Here is a 22,394-nt window from a genome sequence, read left to right on the forward strand (position 1 = left end):
TTATCCATTCTTCCATTCTTTTTTCAAGATTTTTAGTTTCTTTGTGCTGGCTACATAATTCCTCCTTTAGCTCTGAGAAGTTTGATGGACCGAAGCCTTCTTGTCTCAACTCATCAAAGTCATTCTCCATCCAACTTTGGTCCGTTGCTGGCGATGAGTTGTGTTCCTTTGGAGGGGGAGATGCACTCTTATTTTTTGAATTTCCAGCTTTTCTACCCTGCTTTTTCCCCATCTTTGTGGTTTTATCTGCCTTTGGTCTTTGATGATGGTGATGTACTGATGGGATATTGGTGTGGGTGCCCTTCCTGTTTGTTAGTTTTCCTTCTAACAGTCAGGACCCTCAGCTCTAGGTCTGTTGGAGATGGCTTGAGGTCCAATCCAGATCCTGTTTGCCTGGGTATCAGCAGCAGAGGCTCAGTTGAAAATGCAGAAATCACCCGTCTTCTTTGTCCCTTGCGCTGGGAGCTGGAGACTGGAGCTGTTCCTATTCGGCCATCATGCTCCACCCCCAGATCTTCATCTTCTAAGCCATTAGTTTCAAATAAAGTAAGTGATAATAGTTTAAACTTACAGTTTTATAGTACTATACTTTTAAAAATAACTTAACCTTTTTAAATACACAAAGCTCACAATAACTTTATATATTTAAAAATTGTTCATCTTTATTTCCTTTAGTTAGTAATTGCCATTGTTTATAATTCTTTAAGTGATAATATGTCAATAATTTTCATTAACCTTGAAAATGGAGTCAAAATGAACTTTAGAAATTTGGCAATAACATAGTGCCTATACTGGATATTTATGTCCTAAGAAAAGAGAAATAGAGCTGTTAATTCAGATTAAAATATTCTAAAATACTAACAGTTAATGTAAATCATATGTTATATTATTACTCTTTTAGTAACTATGATAAGAAGTTATATTGTGGAGTTGTTCCAAGGAATTAAAAATGAAATGAAGAAAATGTTAAGAAATAAAAATCAAACTGAAGAATGGATCTCAAGGAACTTTTAGTTTATTAAGAATTGAACAATAATTATTGATAACCTAATATTAAATAATTCCTATATAAATATCATCCCAAGTTATTCTTTACCACATTGCCTGGTTAGTTTACTACTTATTATAATAAAAATATTTTTTATAATCTGAAATAATGCTATTTTGTTTTTTAGAGTTTTTATTTTATTTCTTACTGCTGGCTCCACATGGGAAATAAGTTGCATCATGCAGATTTCTGTTTTATTTATACAGTTTGGAATCAATGGCACTTAATTCATGGTCAGACACAGAATAGGTAGTCAAATATTGTAATGAAATAATTAATGACTGCATTAATTATGTAAAGTTCCCTGCACATGTTCTTGGAAAATAATGCAACTTTGTTTTTAGTGTAAGAGAATTTCAATTGCCTGCCTTTAATATAATCTGGATTTGTAACATATAGGGCAGATATGTAGACCTTAACTTCGGTATTCTACCTGTATTTATTTCATTTTCTTCTCATGTTCAAGGCAGGCTATTATTTTCATTCTTTTCTCTTGTTCAGGCATTTTGTCATATCTCTATTTTCTTACTTTGAGGTGATTAGTGTTTTTAGGATTTTTATTTCTAAATGCAAAGAGCAATTGGGTTGGGGAAGACTAGTTTTTAAGAGAAAGAGTTAGCAAGAGAAAGTTCTATAAATTCATGGATGCTGTGATACTCACAGATGTTCTTCAGAAATAAGATTTATTGTTCAGTCCTCTACTCTCAGCACTCTTTAGGAATTGTTTCAGTTGAAGAGAGTCATCTGACTCGGGGTCGTAGCCGCTCCATGCAATTTTTGGAACTCTTCACATGGTTTTATGAGGTTCCTTTAAGATCACTTGATTTGTCTCTTTGTCCATTCATTTTGTCTTCCTCTCCGTTCTAGAGGAATTAATTCAAGCACACTTCAAAATATAACTACTGCATGCAAAACTTCATTTTACACTCTGCTTTCAGGGGAAACCAACTTGGAAATGTTAACACAGCATTTTTGTCAGAAAGAAAACACTTAGATGAGATTTTGAACTGAATGAAATACCTCCCATCTGGAAATGAGGATTCCATAACCATGGTGTCGAGCAGAGAGCTCCTGACACAAGGTAGCAGTGCAATTGTTAACATGCTCTCCTGTGATAAACTGGGATGATATAATTGGTGGGGATATGCAAACTGGGTATTGCATCAGTCTTTGGAGAACTATAGGGGAAATAATAATATTGAGTACAGTAGAATTGCTCAGTTTAATTACTTTGGGAAAAAATAACAAAAAACAGAGCAATTAATTGGTAACTAATGCTAACCATAAAGGTAAAAGCCAAGTCTTCTTATTATTGTGCAAAGAAGATCTCATCTTCTACATTGGGTAGGAAGAGAAAGATGAGGACCAGGTCCATACTTAATTGTAAGAATATTTGACCTCTAAAGAAAGTTCTATGGTTGAATATTCACACAGAAACTCTGGGAGATGGGGCAGAAACACTGGTGGAATGGCTTCTAGAAATATCAAAATGTAATAACACATACAGACTGCAGTAAGCAGAATAATGTCCACTAATGATATTCTAAGCTCCTAAACCTTTGGTATGTTTGGCTGTATAGAAAAGGGGAATTAATGTTTCTGACAAGATTAAGATTGTTAATAAGTTGACCTCTAAGAGGTTATCCTAAATTACCTTGGTAGGCATAATGTAATCACAAGAGATCTTAAAAGTGAAAAAAGAAAAGCAACAAGAAGATTTCTTAAAATGCTTCCAGTTCAAGTCAGAACTAAGGTGAATATTAGGTCCCACCAGTTTTACAGAGCTGTAGATGTTTTGCTGTTGTTCTTTCAAAAAAAGAAGAATCTACAATAAACATGTTCATTTGAGAAAAATAATGTGTTTGTTAACTTTTTATAGCCATTCCCAAGTTACTTTAAACTTTGTATGTTGTTCAAGAACAGAGTATATACTGGTTAGGATGTGTTCATAGCTGATGCATCTCTAAAAAATTTTTCATGAAGGCGGCTAGCTTCTGAACATCTTCAATCGTGACAGCATTACACAGAGAGGCCCTGATACCTCCCACAGACCTATGCCCTTTCAAGGACAACATATTGAGTTCAAGAGCTTTATCAATAAATCGTTTTTTCTAAAGCATCATTTCCTTTGGCATTGCCTATGCGGAATGGAATATTCATCTTGCTTCTATTTCGGGGCTCCACTGGACATACGTAGAATCCTTAAGAATTATCAGTAATCTCATAAATCATTTGGGATTTGATGGAGCTAAGCTGCTCCATGGTCACGGTACCTCCATTGTTTTTAATCCACTCCAGGACCATGACATAGATGCTGAAACATGGAGGCGTGTTATACAAGGAGCTGCTTCCAGCTTGCGCTTTGTATTCCAGGACCGAAGGGCACTCTCGGAGGGCAAATCCCAGTAGGTCATCATGGACAATCACCACGGTGACCCCAGCAGAGCCAACATTCTTCTGAGCACCAGCAAAATGTCTTTGCTGCTACTTTTTCTAGTTAGATTTCAAACTTTCCTGTGGACTTAAAAATGCAAGTTGCAATTAATTATTTCTGGAGTCGTAACACACAGCATAGAGGGTAGGTGGGCCCTCTAGGTGCTGAATCTAGACATCTGTGGGGACTCCTGGGTTCAGCGGTTGTTGATTCAAGGTCAACATTGACCATTGGAGGAGTGGTTTAAGAGGAGTTAAGGCAAAGGGCAAACTGTAGATCGATCTTTATACTGTTATTACAAGAGAAGTGACATACTTTATATATGTTTATATTAGCCAGGTCTGTTTTTAATACCATATACTTTATATTTCTATATATTTATATTTATAATAATACTGTTATCACTGATACATGTAGACACTTTTAGAATTTATTAAATCCTTGACCTTGTGCATTATTCCATTAGCAACAGTTGCACCGCATCCCCAGTCTTCCCCTTCCTCTTTTTAAGCTGTTTTATGAAAAAGGTCTAGAAGTTCTTGATGCATTTTTACCATTCTTTCCATAGGTAGAAAAGAAAGGTGATTGGTTGGTTGTTTTTCAGTTATGCCATTAAATTAAACATTAAACATTTCTGTTAAATTACCTTATCCTTTGTTCTCTTGACTGTTTACTTTGTAATGTTTGATGACAAGAGTGATACTTTGCTGAAAAGTCTTTCCCCTCTTGTCTATCTATTGTCAGTATTTTATGTTGAATATGTAAAGAACATTAAAGTCCTAAAACGTCTGGAAAAAAAAAAAAGTGAAAGAAGAAAGAACCACATAGATGGCAGCATCGGAATTTGGGCAATGGTGCTGCTGGGTTATGAGCCAAGAAATGCAAGCTTGCTCTTGAAGTTGGAAAATGCAAGAAAACGTATTTTACTAGAGCCTGCAGAAGAACCTAACCTTGCCAACAACCTGATTTTAGCCCAGTGAGACCCTTTGCAGACTTCTGACCTCTAGAACTGTAAGATAAATTTGCGTTGTTTTAAGACCCTAAAATATGGGTAACTTGTTATAGTAGAAGTAGGAAACTGATACACTTACTGAGATGCCAAGGTGGCTGTGGCAGATGTGGCAGAAGGAATTAAAAGGCAGCAATTTGCTTGCAATTATATTCTGTGTAAGATATCAGGAGTTTGGTTTGAGACTATTGCAATAAAGTGAATATCAAAATAAGGCAAGTCACAAAGAGCATTTTAATTTTTAAATGTATATAAAACTTATGTTGAGTAGATACACATGGACACAAAGATAGAAACAGCAGACACTTGGCCTCCTATAGTTGGGAGGTTATGGGAAATTGAGTGTTGAAAAACTACCTATTGGGTACAATGATAACTATCTGGGTGATGGGTATACTAGAAGGATGAACTTCACCACTATACCAATATATTCATGTAACGAACCTGCACATGTATTCTCTGACCCTAAAATTTAAAAAAAGAAAATAAAAGGTTAGGTTTATACCACAGTGTAGTCTTACTGTGCAATAACATTGTGTGTAAATTATGTACATATCTTAATTAAACATATTTCATTGCTAAAAGATGCTAACAATAAACTGAGTCTTCAGCATATTCTAATATTTTTGATGCTGACTGATGAGGGTGATGGTGCTGAAAGTTGAAGTAGTAGTGGCAATTTCTTAAAATAAAATAATGATATTTACAAAACTGGTTTACTCTTCCATTCATAAAAGTTTTCTCTGTAACATATGATACTATTTGACAGCACTTTACCCACAGTGAAATTTTCCATAATTAAAGTCAATCCTCTCCAATCTACTTTATCAACTCATTTGACTTAATAATATTTTTAATTCTTTGCTGTTTTTTCAGTAATGTTCACAGCATTTTTACCAGGAGTATATTCCATCTCAATAGACCACAACCTTTTCTTATCTATGAGAAGTAACTTCTCATGAGTTCAACTTTTATCTTGAAATAGAAAAAAATTTAGCCATATATTCAGGCTTTGCTTTTAGTACTAATTATCTTGCTATTTTCACCACATCTGCAGATATTTTCTCCACTTGAACTGCTCAAAGTTATCCATGAGGATTGGAATCAACTTCTTCCAAACTCATGTTAATGTGGATATTTTGATCTCCTCCTATGAATGAATCACCAAAGCTATTAATGGCTCCTACAAAGGTGAATACTTCCAGAAGGTTTTCAGTTTCCTTTGTCCACATTCATTGAAGTAATCGTTTATTAAATAATAAGATTTAAAAGTGGAAATTACTCCTCAATTAAAGTGCTGCACAATGGATATTGTGTTAGCAGGCATGAAACAATATTAATCTCCTTGTGCTTCTCCATTAGAGCTCTTGGGTGATGAGCCACATTGTCAATAAACAAGTACTCTTTTAAAAGGAATCTAATCTAAAGGAGTAATAGGACTCAACAGTGGGCTTAAAATATTCAGTAAACCATGCTGTAAATAAATTAAACATCATCCAGGCTTTGTTGTTCCATTTAAAAAGCAGAGGCAGAGTAGATTTATCAGAATTCTCAAGTGCCCTAGACTTTTCAGAAAGGTAAATGAGCATTGGTTTTAACTTCAAGTCACCAGCTACATTACCCTGAAGCACGAGTTAGCCTCTCTCTTTGATGCTTTGAAGATAGGTATTGAGTTCTTCTTAGCTATGAAAGACCAAGATGGCATCTTCTTCCAATAAAAGGCTAATTCATTTACATTAAAAACCTGTTGCCTTGTGTAGCCACCTTTATTAATTATCTTAGCTAGATTTTCTGGATAACTTGTTGCAGCTTCCATATCAGGACTTGCTGCTTAACCTTGAATTTGATGTGATGGAGATTGCTTCTTCCCTTCCACCATGTGAGCCAACCTCTGTTTGCTTCAAAGGTTTCTTTTGGCAGCTTCCTTACATTTCTCTGCTGTCATAGAGTTTAAGAGAGTGCTGGAGAGGATGTGGAGAAATAGGGACACTTTTACACTGTTGGTGGGATTGTAAGCTAGTTCAACCATTATGGAAAACAGTATGGTGATTCCTCAAGGATCTAGAACTAGAAGTATCATATGACTCAGCCATCCCATTACTGGGTATATACCCAAAGGATTATAAATCACACTGCTATAAAGACACATGCACACGCATGTTTATTGTGGCACTATTCACAATAACAAAGACTTGGAATCAACCCAAATGTCCATCAGTGACAGACTGGATTAAGAAAATGTGGCACATATATACCATGGAATACTATGCAGCCATAAAAAAGGATGAGTTTGCATCCTTTGTAGGGACATGGATGCAGCTGGAAACCGTCATTCTCAGCAAACTATCACAAGAACAGAAAACCAAACACCGCATGTTCTCACTCATAGGTAGGAACTGAACAATGAGATCACTTGGACTCGGGAAGGGGAACATCACACACCAGGGCCTATCATGGGGAGGGAGAAGGGGGAAGGGATTGCATAGGGAGTTATACCTGATGTAAATGACGAGTTGATGGGTGCTGATGAGTTGATGGGTGCAGCACACCAACATGGCACAAGTATACATATGTAACAAACCTGCACATTATGCACAGGTACCCTAGAACTTAAAGTATAATAATAATAAAAAAAATAAAAAATAAAAATAAAAAAAGAAGCATACCTGAAAGAAAGATGTAGAGTTTGTAAACATAAAACTCAAGTGCCCAAAACCATAAAATAATCTAATATTGTGAAAAAAATAAATAAATAAAAGAATTTAAGAGATTGAGGGACTTGCTCTGGATTAAGTTTTGGCTTAAGTGAATATTGTAGCTAATTTGATCTTCCATTCATACCACTACACTTTTTTCCATAACAGTAATAAGGTTGTTTTTCTTTCTTATCATTAATATGTTCACTGGAGTAGCACATGTAATTTCCTTCAAGAATGTTTCCTTCGTATTCACAACTTAGCTAGCTGGCAAAAAAAGGCCTATGGCCTATCTCAGGTTTCAACTTCCTTCCTCACTAAGCTTAATATTTTGTAGCCTTTAATTTATTGAGAGAGAAATGTAACTCTTCCTTTCACTTGAACACTTAGAGGTTATTGTTGAATCACTAATTGGCCTGATTTCAATATTATTGTGTCTTAGGGAATAGGGAGGCCCAAGGAAAGGAAAAGAGACTGGGCTATGGCTAGTCTATGGAGCAGTCAGAACACATTCAATATTTATTGATTAAGTTTTCTATCTTACATAGGTGTGGTTCACAGTTCACTACATATCAAAACAATTACAATAATAGCATCAAATATCACTGACCAAAGGTCATCTTAACAGGTAATAATAATAAAAACTTTGATGTATTGCAAAATTACCAAAATGTGACACAGGGACACAAGTGAACCTGGGCTGTTGAAAAAATGATGCCGATAGACATGCTTGATGCAAGATTGCCATAAATCTTCAATTTATAAAAAATACAGTGTTTGTGAAACACAGACAAGGTCTACTTATATGTCAATGAGAAAGTAATATCCTTACTAGCAAGTTCACTGATTGCTTTTTTTAGGGGTTTTCCTGATGTTAAAAAAATGTTGTTGTTGTTGTTGTTTTTCTTTTTGTTCGTTTTAACATCAGGAAATAACTTGGCTCTCTGAGCGCAAAGATTAAGTGCCATCATTTGACCAAAAAAAAAAAAAAAAAAGTTTTCTGGTGGTTTTCAAACATCAGAAGTCAGGCTGACTCAATTATTGCTATTGGACGCAACATCACAGTGGCAGCCATGGGAGCCTAAGTTGCATAGAGTTATAATTTTTTTTAATAAAAGACAATTTTTCTAATGACAAGATAGATGAGCAACCAGTGAGATTATGACTATTCACACTCTATAATCAAGAAAGAAAGAAGAACCTATGAATGAAAAAGGTAGACATTTTCAAAATATAGCCACAATTTCATCATACAGACTCCAGAACTCAGACAGTTTTGGGATTCAAAGCACATTAACTGAAGGATCAGTCAGAACCCTAGGAGGAAGGACTGACAATACTACAGCCATTGTGCACAGTGATGGTTCCTTAGTCCTTCCTAGAAGGGACCAGTAGTCATTTTACTTGCATGGTTATACACTGAGAAAATGGACAACATAAAATCTTTTCAAAACCATTAGACAAAGGCTTGAGCTAATATTGATAGTCAGCATTCAAGCTGTCATTGTGACTTCTCGGTTAGAGCGGAGACAACTGTGGGTGAGGCGATGAGTAGAGTCTGGCCTATGTCCTCGTGATGGATCCAAAGCTTCTAAGGCCACAATCCAATGGTCATTTCCCTGGTTGCTAAATGTATAGTTGGAACTAACATACTTGATATTTCCACAATTCCTACATTTGCTCTTTGGCCTGTGTGGGGTGAGAGCTGTCTTAGTGTGAAAGGACAACTGAAAGTTTTTTAAACTGTTCTTGTATTATATAAGATAGTAAATATAAAAATATCACAAACTGAAATGGGTGGCAGAAATAAGTGCTATTTTTAAAGACCTAAACTAAAGAATACAAGTGAAGTGTCCTCATTTTATCACCTGTTAATTCACCAGCCTGGCCTGTGCAAAGACCAGCTGAATTCAAGGATGACAGCAGACTCCTTTAATCTCAAGCAAGTAATAAACTCAACTCAGCTGTAGCTGTTCTGTCAGATGATAGATAATCTGTAGAACAGATTAACATAGGCTAACATACAGGATATGAGCCATTGACCTGGTAAATATGTTTGTTACCACCTTTGTCCAAATACAGTTTGCTTTGACTTAGATTAAAAGCAGTTTGCATTCACGTGAAAAGGTCAATGGTATACAATTATAGCCTTCACTCAGGGCCATGATAACTCTTCTTTCCTTTGTTATAATCTAGAGACCTAGAACGACTGGACGTTTTGCAGATGCGTCACTATATCAATTGCATTAAACTAATAATCCCAGATGAGAAAGAAATGCTAGTACATTAATGGCCTTTGTGGAAACATGCCTTTCAAGGCACGTGCATGCCTTATATCAGAGAGCATAAGAAAGCTGCACAATGCCTAGTAGGTCTATCTGGATTCTGAAGGCAGCATACTCTATACTAGGAATACTGTTTGGATCAGATAGGATGAATACCAGCTTTAAATGGAGTCTAGAGGTTGCATAGCATGAGCAGGTTATGGTACAAAATATCTAGCTACTTAGAGCAATATGATGCAATATGACCCTATGGTATTAGAGCATCAATAAAGGAGTTCCAATGAATCCCACTAAGAGTTCTGGAATGGAACTGCATTATGTGTATCAGAGAATTACAAAACTTTCAGAAAACTATTGGCATTCTCCTGGATCTTGGTAAATACAGAGAGTCTAACCATGGTATAACAAATGACCATGAGGCCAGAGCTGCCCATAATGAGCTGGTTAATGTCAGATCCACCAAGTCACAGGTCATGTAGACTGGCAACAGTTGAATAACCCATTGTAAGATAGCAGTGGTATATCCTGGATGTCACCTAAGAAGTACCAGAGGGCATAAGAAAGCTATATGTGCAGGTGGTCCAGGACAATCACATCAAGCACCTCTGTAGTTAATCTCTGAGGGTGCTCACATTTATGCCACAGGGAGGCTCCCTATGACCAGCTAATAGAAGAGGAAGAATTCATAGCTTGGTTCATAAATGTGTTGGTTTAGTGCATGGGGTGGCTTTGAAATACTATGGCAAGAATAAATTTTCCCAAAGGGGAAAACCTTGGATATTTTGACTAGTCTTCACTTCGAATAGAAACAAAACTTGAATTTAGAATAGTCATTGAATCACAATGCTATTCCTATTAAACTACCATAGACATTCTTTACATAACTAGAAAAAAAAAAAAAAAAAAACTCCGTTTTGAAATTTGTTTATTTATTTATTTTTTGAGATGGGGTCTCACTCTGTCACTCAGCCTGAAGTACAGTGGTGCAATCTCGGTTCACTGCAACCTCTACCCCCCAGGTTCAAGCGATTCTCCTGTCTCAGGCTCCTGAGTAGCTGGTATTACAGGACAAAAGAGAGCCCAAATACCCAAGGCAATCCTAAGCAAAAAGTACAAAGCTGGAGGCATCATGCTACCAGGCTTCAAACTATACTACAAGAATATAGTAACCAAAACAGCATGGAACCAGTACAAAAACAGACACATGGACCAATGGAAGAATAGAGAACCCAGAAATACGACCACACACCTACAACTATCTGATCTTCGACAAACTTGATGAAAACAAACAGTGGGGAAAGGATTTCCTATTCAATAAATGGTGCTGGTATAACTGGCTCGCCATATGTGTAAGATTAAAACTGGACCCCTTATTTTTAGTATATGCAAAAATTAACTCAAGATGAATTAAAGAGTTAAATGTAAAACCAAAAACTATAAAAACTCTGGTAGGCAACCTAGACAATATCATTCAGGGTGTAGGCGTGGGCCAAGATATCATGAAAAAGATGCCAAAAGCAATTGCAACAAAAGCAAAAGTTGACAAATGGGATCCAATTAAACTAAAGAGCTTCTACACACACAAAAAATAATCAACAAAGTAAACAGACAAGCTAGAAAATTAGAATTTTTTTTTTTTTTTTTTTTTTTTTTTTTTTTTTTTTTTTTTTTTTTTGCAATCCATTCTTCTGACAAAGGTCTAATTTCCAGCATCTATAAGGAACTTAAATAAATTTAAAGAATAAACAAATAACCCCATTAAAAAGTGGACAAAGGACATGAAGAGACACTTTTCAGAAGACATATATATATGGCCAACAAACATATGAAGAAAGCTCAACATCATTGATCATTAGAGAAATGCAAATCAAAACCACAATGAGGCTGGGTGCTGTGGCTCATGTTGTAATCCCAGCAGTTTGAGAGGCCGAGGTGGGTGGATTACCTGAGGTCAGGAGTTTGAGACCAGTCTGGCCAACATAGTGAAAGCCCATCTCCACTAAAAATACAAAAATTATCCGGGCATGGTGGTACATGACTGTAGTTCCAGTTATTCAGGAGGCTGAGGCAGGAGAATCACTTGAACCTGGGAGGTGGAGGTTGCCTTGAGCCAAGATCATGCCACTGCACTCCAACCTGGGCAACAGAGCAAGACTCCATCTAAAAAAAGAAAAAGAAAAATGAGGTATCATCTCACACCATTCAGAATGGCTGTTATTGAAAAGTCAAAAGACAGCGAATCAGATGCTGGTGAGGTTTTGGAGAAAATGGAACCGTTTTACACTGTTGGTTGCACTGTAAACTAGTTTAGCCATTGTGGAAGACAGTATGCCAATTTCTCAAAGACCTAAAACAGAAATACCATTTGACTCAGCAATCCCGTTACTGGGTATAAAACCAAAGGAGTATAACTCATTCTGTTATAAAGACACATGCACATACATGTTCATTGCTGAACTATTCACAATAACAAAGACAGGGAATCAACCTAAATGCCCATCAATGATAGGCTGGATAAAAAAAAAAAAAAAAAAAATGTGGTACATATACACCATGAAATCCTATGCAGCCATAAAAAAGAATGAGATCATGTCCTTTGATGAAACATGGGTGGACCTGGAAGCCACTATCCTTAGCAAACTAATGTAGAAATAAAAACCAGATACCACATGTTATCACCTATAAGTAGGAGCTAAATGATGAGAACACATGGACACATAGAGGGGAACAACACACACTGGAGCCTTTAAGAAGATGGACGGTGGGAGGAGGGAGAAGATCAGGAAAAATAACTAATAGGTGCTAGGCTTAATACTTGAGTGATGAAATAATCAGTAGAGCAAACCCCCATGACACAAGTTTACCTATGTAACAAACCTGCACTTGTACCCCGAACTTAAAATAAAAGTGAAAAAAAAAAAAAAAAAAAGAAAGAATATACACCGAATCATGAGCAGTGGTGAATGTTTTGGCTGGTTGGTCAAGTCCTGGAAGGAGAGTTTGTAAGACTGAAGGAAGGTGATCTCTAGTAGAGACATATGGATGGACTTGTATTTATTTTTTGCAATAACTCAGAATTTAAGAGGGATGGGTAGTGGAATATAATACCATAATGGGAAAAAAATATATACATTTTAATGGTGGTAATTTATCAAGAGGAGGGAGTATTCACTTCTTATTTAGAAGAAGAATAGTTTTTTGGGGGGAAAGGACTGAAGGTCGTGAAGTCAGCATTCTTTTTTGTAGCTGTATCAGCTGTATCATCAGCATGTAGACTATGCCTGGCATACAACAGGTACTTAGTAAATACTTATTAAAATACTTGTTGAGTAATAGAAACATGCAAAATATATCACCAAAAGGGAAGTATATGGAATGAAATTATGTAAAATTCCAAAAAAATGTAATAATGTTCAATTGATGATTAAAATGATGTGTTACTGGCAGTTTGTAATTGAGTCAACTTAAAGAAGTAAAGTTACTTAATGTCACCAAGATTCTATTTATTTAATTTATTTTGTAAAATGTAATTATGGATTATATTCACCTCATTTTTTATATAAATATGTGATTGCATCTAAATGCATCTAAGCCTACTAGTGTTGATTTAGTAAATGCTTAAGAAAATTTAACCATTTCATAAAGTTATTCACGAAATTGTTGCAAATAAATTGTAATTTATACATAAAAAAATCAGTGTCTCAGTGTTTATTCTGGTATTTGCCAATATATAGCAGTATATTTTCACTCAGCAGGAAAAAGATACATCAAATGACCATCTCTATTTAAAGATTAAGTGAAAACTGGGAGGATGAAGAGCTAATTTCATAGTCAGTTGATTGTATTTTTTCACTTTAATATATGCTTATTGCTTATTGCCTCTGGTACACTTGAGCATGTAAATCTGTTCATTATATTTACACACTGATTCAAGAGTTAAAAGACAGATGACAGAGATTTAAACAAAGTGAGTGAAAAACCAAATTCTCCTCGTGCTGATGTATGCTTTTACTCACATAAATGCCAAATGCATTAGCTGAAGTGAGGCTGGGAGGATCTTTATTAATATTTAAATCTGTTGTTGCAGAAGTAGATAAAACGTCTTTCTTTTTTTAATTTTAGAAAAAGACTAGTAAATGACATACTTTAAAAAATCTTCATTTTGAAATACTTTTCTGCATTTCTCTACCTTTTTATATTCACGGTTAACTATATATATATATATATATATATATATATATATATATATATATATATATACAAATTACTATATGCCACAGTTTTTAAAAGCATTTCAACAGTTAATATAAGAAAGGAAACAGTGAAGTTTTTGTTTAAAATACAAAAGAATCAATTCATATCGATCTGAGTAATTTCACGTTTTTGAAGAATAATTTATTTACTTGACTAAGACAAAGACTTATTCTCTTTGTTCAGTTCTCCAACTTTTTCTTCATTAAAAAATTTCACAAATTAAAAAAAAATAGGAATGTCTATATGTTCATTTTATGATGAGTTGTCTTAAGCCAGTGTGTGAAGGTGTTACAACCATTGTTATTTTTAAAAGGACTCTGATTGTGTACACTTGAATTTCCTGATTTCAAATCATTCCTAGGTTTTAGAATAATGTGTAAGTCATTTAAGATTTCTTATTAAATTATTAATACACATACAAGCTCAAAAATATTATGAATGTTAGTAGTCATCAAATTCCTAAAATACACATTAATACAGCAATTTCTAATTAGTAAATCGTTTATTTTTATAGAAAATATTTTTGCTGTGCATTTAAAATGCAGCCTATGAGGATGGAGAAGGAGAAATAATTTTCATTCCAGTTGATTCGGCAACTTTTAAAAGAGTCAGCATGTCTGAGAATTTGTTTCTCCTGCAGCCAACCTCTGCTGATAATCTTTTACTTGACAGCATTTCTAACAAGCCAGTTCTTTCCAAATGCGTGTTCTGCTTAAATGCTAGTCATACTCTGCAGCCATGATATCATGAAAGATTACTTTTTAGCATGTCTTTACCTACAATGAGAATAAGATTGTTTTATTTTTTTATTTTTATTTATTTATTTTTATTTTTATTTTTATTATTTTTTTATTTTTTTTTGAGACGGAGTCTGGCTCTGTCACCCAGGCTGGAGTGCAGTGGCGCGATCTCGGCTCACTGCAAGCTCCGCCTCCAGGGTTCCCGCCATTCTCCTGCCTCAGCCTCCCTAGCAGCTGGGACTACAGGCGCCGCCATCACACCCGGATAATTTTTTGTAGAGACGGGGTTTCACCGTGTTGGTCAGGATGGTCTCGATCTCCTGACCTTGTGATCCGCCCACCTCGGCCTCCCAAAGTGCTGGGATTACAGGCGTGAGCCACCACGCCCAGCCAGTTTGTTTTATTTTTAATTCAGTTTTAAATTTGTGAAAGTTGAATATGCTCTCCCCCTGAAAGATTGCCATTGTCCAAAATTTCACTTACTTTGAACAAGCAACTATTTAAAAAATGAAAATATTAATGAGAATTAAAATTAAAATGCAAATAGCGTAATCTTTCTTTGCTACTTTAAGTTTAGAACTTGATCGGGGGGAAAAAAAAGCAGAAGGAAATGAAGGTGTTAGCTTCAAAGCAGAGTTCATAAAGCAGACAGTCCTTGGGGGTTGAAGGTGAAATGATAGCATGAGTTCATTATAATGGATTGTTTCGCAAAGAGAGGGAACTAATAGGTATCACCAAAAAGGATGACCCTGTAATGTGCATGTTTAAGATGATGTAATAGGATAAAATTTGAAGGCCACAGATCAATTGCTCAGAAGCTCAGTAAGAGTAACTTTACAATTTGAAATACGAAAGTTTAGAAAGCATTTAAATAATTTTATTAAAATAATAAATTATATGTCCTTTTGTCCTCGAAATTTTTATTTCTATTTCACACGTTTTTTATTTCCCAAAGTAATTTGATTAATAAAATATCATGCTTTTATATATGAGCAACTATGACAGTACAGTATGGGATAAACAGATACAATCAAGTAATTTTTTTCTTTAAGTTGCTGTTAAAAATGAAAGTAATCCATGAATTAATACAGGTTTTCAGTGTAAGTTTTTATACTGTATGGTCGGCGTATGAATAGCTAGGAATCTTAAATAAACTGATGCTTTGCATTGAAAAGCCAAACACACACACACACACACACACACACACACACACACACACACACAAGTATTTTAAACTTCTATTTTGATTATATTGTCCCTAATCTAGTCTCAGGGAAGCAAGAGCTTGCCATTAAGGAACCTCTGTATATCAATGTGGTTTTACTGCTCATTTTGACATCTGCTGGGCAGCAGTAGGGTGAGACCTGCAAAGAAATGAAAAGGATGGAGGAGTTGAATGTGTGAGTTTTTTTAGCTGATCAGACTACTCTTCTATAGTCTTCATTATTCCATTGTCTGTCCCAAATTTTTCTTTCCCCTAAATTAATCCTCTCAATTTACTATTGATGCAGCATTTCTTAGAATTTGTTCTATAGAATCATAGTTTTATGAGATATTACTTAGAAAACAAAAAATGCTAGGATAAAGTAACTTTCAGAAAGAAAGAGAGTGCAAAACAAAGTTAAGCAGATTTCTTTTTTTTTTTTTTTTTTTTTTGAGACGGAGTCTCGCTCTGTCACCCGGGCTGGAGTGCAGTGGCCGGATCTCAGCTGACTGCAAGCTCCGCCTCCCGGGTTTACGCCATTCTCCTGCCTCAGCCTCCCGAGTAGCTGGGACTACAGGCGCCCGCCACCTCACCCGGCTAGTTTTTTTTTTTTTTTTTTAATTTTTTTTTTTTTTTTATTATACTTTAAGTTCTAGGGTACATGTGCATAACGTGCAGGTTTGTTACATATGTATACTTATGCCATGTTGGTGTGCTGCACCCATCAACTCGTCAGCACCCATCAATTCATCATTTATATCATGTATAACTCCCCAATGCAATCCCTCCCTCCTCCCCCCTCCCCCCTCCCCATGATAGGCCCCAGTGCGTGATGTTCCCCTTCCCGAGTCCAAGTGATCTCATTGTTCAGTTCCCACCTATGAGTGAGAACATGCGGTGTTTGGTTTTCTGTTCTTGTGATAGTTTGCTAAGAATGATAGTAGAGACGGGGTTTCACCATGTTAGCCAGGATGGTCTCGATCTTCTGACCTCGTGATCCGCCCGTCTCGGCCTCCCAAAGTGCTGGGATTACAGGCTTGAGCCACCGCGCCCGGCCGCAGATTTCTTTACCACAGGTTTGTTTAGAGGATTTCTTATTCTAATGTATGTTATAAAACTCCATAAAAGGGATAATATATGTGGGATGTTTTCAATATTTATATGATGACTAGTAGGTTTGTATGAATACCCAAGCACTTTAGACTAGGAGTTTGGCAAAGAAAGAGCACAAGCAATGTGAGAGTCAGCAATTCTTTTTTTTTTTTTTTTTTTTTTTTCTGAGATGGAGTCTCGCTCTGTTGCCCAGGCTGGAGTGCAGTGGCACGATCTCAGCTCACTGTAACCTCTGCCTCCCAGGTTCAAGTGATTCTCCTACCTCTGCCTCCATAGGCTCACACCTGTAATTCCAGCACTTTGGGAGGCCGAGGCGGGCAGACCACCTGAGATCAGGAGTTTGAGACTAGCCTGGCCAACATGGTTAAACCCCATCTCCATTAAAAATACAAAAATCAGCCAGTTATGGTGACTCTTTCCTGTAATTCCAGCTACTCAGGAGAGTCAGCATTCTGAACAGTCACCCAAGAACAAATGAAAGTGTATTAAAGTATATTTAAGATATAAAGAAGGGGCCGGGCGCGGTGGCTCAAGCCTGTAATCCCAGCACTTTGGGAGGCCAAGACGGGTGGATCACGAGGTCAGGAGATCGAGACCATCCTGGCTAACACGGTGAAACCCCGTCTCTACTAAAAAATACAAAAAACTAGCCAGGCGACGTGGCGGCGCCTGTAGTCCCAGCTACCGGGGAGGTTGAGACAGGAGAATGGCGTGAACCCGGGAGGCGGAGCTTGCAGTGAGCTGAGATCCGGCCATAGCACTCCAGCCTGGGTGACAGAGCGAGACTCCGTCTCAAAAAAAAAATAAAATAAAAAAAAAATAAATAAAGAAGGATTATGAAGACACAAAAGGGGCGTCCCTAATTTCAGTTGCTGTATCATTCAGATTAGGGATGGGCAGTGACTGATTTAAGGATAACATTGACTCCAATCTTGCCCTAGAAGAACTAAATACTCTCCTTACCCCATTGCCATAGTCTTCCAGTTATTAAATGGGAAAAATAGAACAAGATGAAATAACTACTCACTTCCAAAAATAAGGAAAACATAAGTTTGAAGGGCTAATATCCTTGCAATATAGGGCAAAATGAGACATATAAAGGTATTTAATTCACTGGTTTCTATTTACAGACTTCCAGGATGTTTGATAGCATACTCATCCTCAGGACACCTACAAGGGAACTGCTGAGGCAAGAGTAATCCAATATCCCATCTTAATATGCTGTTAGAATGATAAAGTGTCTACTGAAAATATGTGAAGATGGGGAGGGAGTTGAGACTCATAATAACAATTTGGTGAACATTGCTCTGCTGGAGAGGATGGAACAATTCATATGACATAACTGAGACAAAACTCAAGTTACCATCCCCTCACATTAGATGGAATAATTTTTAAAATAAGTATTTCTAGCAGAGATTTTTAAGAAAAATCCCTAAAGTATTTTTCAAAATCTTAGGCTTGCAAATTGAATTTTGGAAAGAGTTCATACATCAGAGAAACTAATGCACCTGTTTGTGATTCATCGGAGGAGATCAAAATATCATTACGGACAGGATTTTGGAAGAAGTTGATCCCAACTCTCATAGATGACTTTAAGGAATTCAATACTTCAGTGGAGACAGTGATTGCAGATAAGGTAGAAATAACTAGGGAATTAGATTTAAAAGTGGAGTCTAAATATACAATCATGTCATCTGCAAACAGGGACAAATTGACTTCTTCTTTTCCTACGTGAAGACCTTTTATTTCTTTCTCTTGCCTGATTGCCCTAGCCAGAACTTCCAAAACTATGTTGAATAGGAGTGGTGAGAGAGGGCATCCCTGTCTAGTGCCAGTTTTCAAAGGGAATGCTTCCAGTTTTTCCCCGTTCAGTATGATATTGGCTGTGGGTTTGTCATAAATAGCTCTTATTATTTTGAGGTACGTTCCATCAATACCGAATTTATTGAGCGTTTTTAGCATGAAGGGCTGTTGAATTTTGTCAAAAGCCTTTTCTGCATCTATTGAGATAATCATGTGGTTCTTGTCTTTGGTTCTGTTTATATGCTGGATTACGTTTATTGATTTGCGAATGTTGAACCAGCCTTGCATCCCAAGGATGAAGCCCACTTGATCATGGTGGATAAGCTTTTTGATGTGCTGCTGAATCCGAATTGCTAGTATTTTATTGAAGATTTTTGCATCGATGTTCATCAGGGATATTGGTCTAAAATTCTCTTTTTTTGTTGTGTCTCTGCCAGGCTTTGGTATCAGGATGATGTTGGCCTCATAAAATGAGTTAGGGAGGATTCCCTCTTTTTCTATTGATTGGAATAGTTTCAGAAGGCATGGTACCAGCTCCTCCTTGTACCTTTGGTAGAATTCAGCTGTGAATCCATCGGGTCCTGGACTTTTTTTGGTTGGTAGGCTATTAATTATTGCCTCAATTTCAGAGCCTGCTATTGATCTATTTAGGGATTTAACTTCTTCCTGGTTTAGTCTTGGAAGAGTGTAAGTGTCCGGGAAATTATCCATTTCTTCTAGATTTTCTAGTTGATTTGCATAGAGGTGTTTATAGTATTCTCTGATGGTAGTTTGTATTTCTGTGGGGTCGGTGGTGATATCCCCTTTATCATTTTTTATTGCGTCTATTTGGTTCTTCTCTATTTTCTTCTTTATTAGTCTTGCTAGCAGTCTGTCAATTTTGTTTATCTTTTCAAAAAACCAACTCCTGGTTTCATTGATATTTTGGAGGGTTTTTTTGTGTCTCTATCTCCCTCACTTCTGCTCTGATCTTAGTTATTTCTTGTCTTCTGCTAGCTTTTGAATGTGTTTGCTCTTGCTTCTCTAGTTCTTTTAATTGTGATGTTAGAGTGTCAATTTTAGATCTTTCCTGCTTTCTCTGGTGGGCATTTAGTGCTATAAATTTCCCTCTACACACTGCTTTAAATGTGTCCCAGAGATTCTGGTATGTTGTATCTTTGTTCTCATTGGTTTCAAAGAACATCTTTATTTCTGCCTTCATTTCGTTATGTACCCAGTAGTCATTCAGGAGCAGGTTGTTCAGTTTCCATGTAGTTGAGCGGTTTTGATTGAGTTTCTTAGTCCTGAATTCTAGTTTGATTGCACTGTGGCCTGAGAGACAGTTTGTTATAATTTCTGTTCTTTTACATTTGCTGAGGAGTGCTTTACTTCCAATTATGTTGTCTATTTTGGAATAAATGTGATGTGTTGCTGAGAAGACTGTATATTCTCTTGATTTGGGGTGGAGAGTTCTATAGATTTCTATTAGGTCCGCTTGGTGCAGAGATGAGTTCAATTCCTGGATATCCTTGTTAACTTTCTGTCTTGTTGATCTGTCTAATGTTGACAGTGGAGTGTTGAAGTCTCCCATTATTATTGTATGGGAGTCTAAGTCTCTTTGTAAGTCTCTAAGGACTTGTTTTAGGAATCTGAGTGCTCCTATATTGGGCGCATATATATTTAGGATGGTTAGCTCTTCCTGTTGAATTGAGCCCTTTACCATTACGTAATGTCCTTCTTTGTCTCTTTTGATCTTTAATGGTTTAAAGTCTGTTTTATCAGAGACTAGGATTGCAACCCCTGCTATTTTTTGTTCTCCATTTGCTTGGTAGATCTTCCTCCATCCCTTTATTTTGAGCCTATGTGTGTCTCTGCATGTGAGATGGGTCTCCTGAATACAGCAAACTGATGGGTCTTGTCTCTTTATCCAGTTTGCCAGTCTGTGTCTTTTAATTGGACCATTTAGTCCATTTACATTTAAGGTTAATATTGTTATATGTGAACTGGATCCTGTCATTATAATATTAACTGTTTATTTTGCTCGTTAGTTGATGCAGTTTCTTCCTAGCCTCGATGGTCTTTATATTTTGGCATATTTTTGCAATGGCTGATACCGGTTGTTCCTTTCCATGTTTAGTGCTTCCTTCAGGGTCTCTTGTAAGGCAGGCCTAGTGGTGACAAAATCTCTAAGCATTTGCTTATCTGTAAAGGATTTTATTTCTCCTTCACTTATGAAACTTAGTTTGGCTGGATATGAAATTCTGGGTTTAAAATTCTTTTCTTTAATAATGTTGAATATTGGCCCCCACTCTCTTCTGGTTTGTAGAGTTTCTGCCGAGAGATCTGCTGTTATTCTGATGGGCTTCCCTTTGTGGGTAACCCGACCTTTCTCTCTGGCTGCCCTTAAGATTTTTTCCTTCATTTCAACTTTGGTGAATCTGGCAATTATGTGTCTTGGAGTTGTTCTTCTGGAGGAGTATCTTTGTGGCGTTTCTGTATTTCCTGAATTTGAATGTTGGCCTTCCCTACTAGGTTGGCGAAGTTCTCCTGGATGATATCCTGAAGAGTGTTTTCCAGCTTGGTTCCATTTTCCCCCTCACTTTCAGGCACCCCAATCAGACGTAGATTTGGCCTTTTTACATAATTCTATACTTCTTGCACGCTTTGTTGATTTCTTTGTCTTCTTTTTTCTTTTGGTTTCTCTTCTCACTTCGTTTCATTCATTTGATCCTCAATCTCTGATACTCTTTCTTCCAGTTGATAGAGTCGGTTACTGAAGCTTGTGCATTTGTCACATATTTCTCGTGTCATGGTTTTCATCTCTGTCATTTCATTCACTTCTCTGCATTAATTATTCTAGCTGTCAATTCTTCCTTTCTTTTTTCAAGATTTTTAGTTTCTTTGCACTGGGTACACAATTCCTCCTTTAGCTCTGAGAAGTTTGATGGACTGAAGTCTTCTTCTCTCATCTCGTCAAAGTCATTCTCTGACCAGCTTCGATCCGTTGCTGGCGATGAGCTGCGCTCCTTTGCAGGGGGAGATGCGCTCTTATTTTTTGAATTTCCAGCTTTTCTGCCCTGCTTTTTCCCCATCTTTGTGGTTTTATCTGTCTCTGGTCTTTGATGATGGTGATTTACTGATGGGGTTTTGGTATAGCTGTCCTTCCTGTTTGATAGTTTTCCTTCTAACAGTCAGGACCCTCAGCTGCAGGTCTGTTGGAGGTTGCTTGAGGTCCACTCCAGACCCTGTTTGCCTGGTTATCAGCAGCAGAGGTTGCAGAAGATAGAATATTGCTGAACAGCGAGTATACCTGTCTGATTCTTACTTTGGAAGCTTCCTCTCAGGGGTGTACTCCCCCCTGTGAGGTGTGGGGTGTCAGACTGCCCCTAGTGGGGGATGTCTCCCAGTTAGGCTACTCAGGGGTCAGGGACCCACTTGAGCAGGCAGTCTGTCCATTCTCAGATCTCAACCTCCGTGTGGGGAGATCCACTGCTCTCTTCAAAGCTGTCAGACAGAGTTGTTTGCATCTGCAGAGGTTCCTGCTGCTTTTTTTGTTGTTGTTATTTAGCTGTGCCCTTTCCCCAGAGGTGGAGTCTATAGAGACAGGCAGGTTTCCTTGAGCTGCTGTGAGCTCCACCCAGTTCGAGCTTCCCAGCAGCTTTGTTTATCTACTTAAGCCTCAGCAATGGCGGGTGCCCCTCCCCCAGCCTCGCTGCTGCATTGTGGTTAGATCGCAGACTTCTGTGCTAGCAATGAGGGAGGCTCCGTGTCCGTGGGACTCTCCCGGCCAGGTGTAGGATACAATCTCCTCATGTGCCCGTTTGCTCAA

The 22,394-nt window shown here is 37.1% G+C and overlaps 1 pseudogene; it reads right to left on the reverse strand.

Annotated features, from left to right (window-relative positions):
• Nucleotides 1-2,994: 2,994 nt before the first annotated feature.
• The window catches only part of LOC104660734, a 120,954-nt pseudogene continuing 101,554 nt past the window's right edge, over nucleotides 2,995-22,394 (reverse strand).

Source organism: Rhinopithecus roxellana, chromosome 1 (assembly GCF_007565055.1).
Source record: "Rhinopithecus roxellana isolate Shanxi Qingling chromosome 1, ASM756505v1, whole genome shotgun sequence".
In the NCBI taxonomy this organism is placed as follows: Eukaryota; Metazoa; Chordata; class Mammalia; order Primates; family Cercopithecidae; genus Rhinopithecus; species Rhinopithecus roxellana.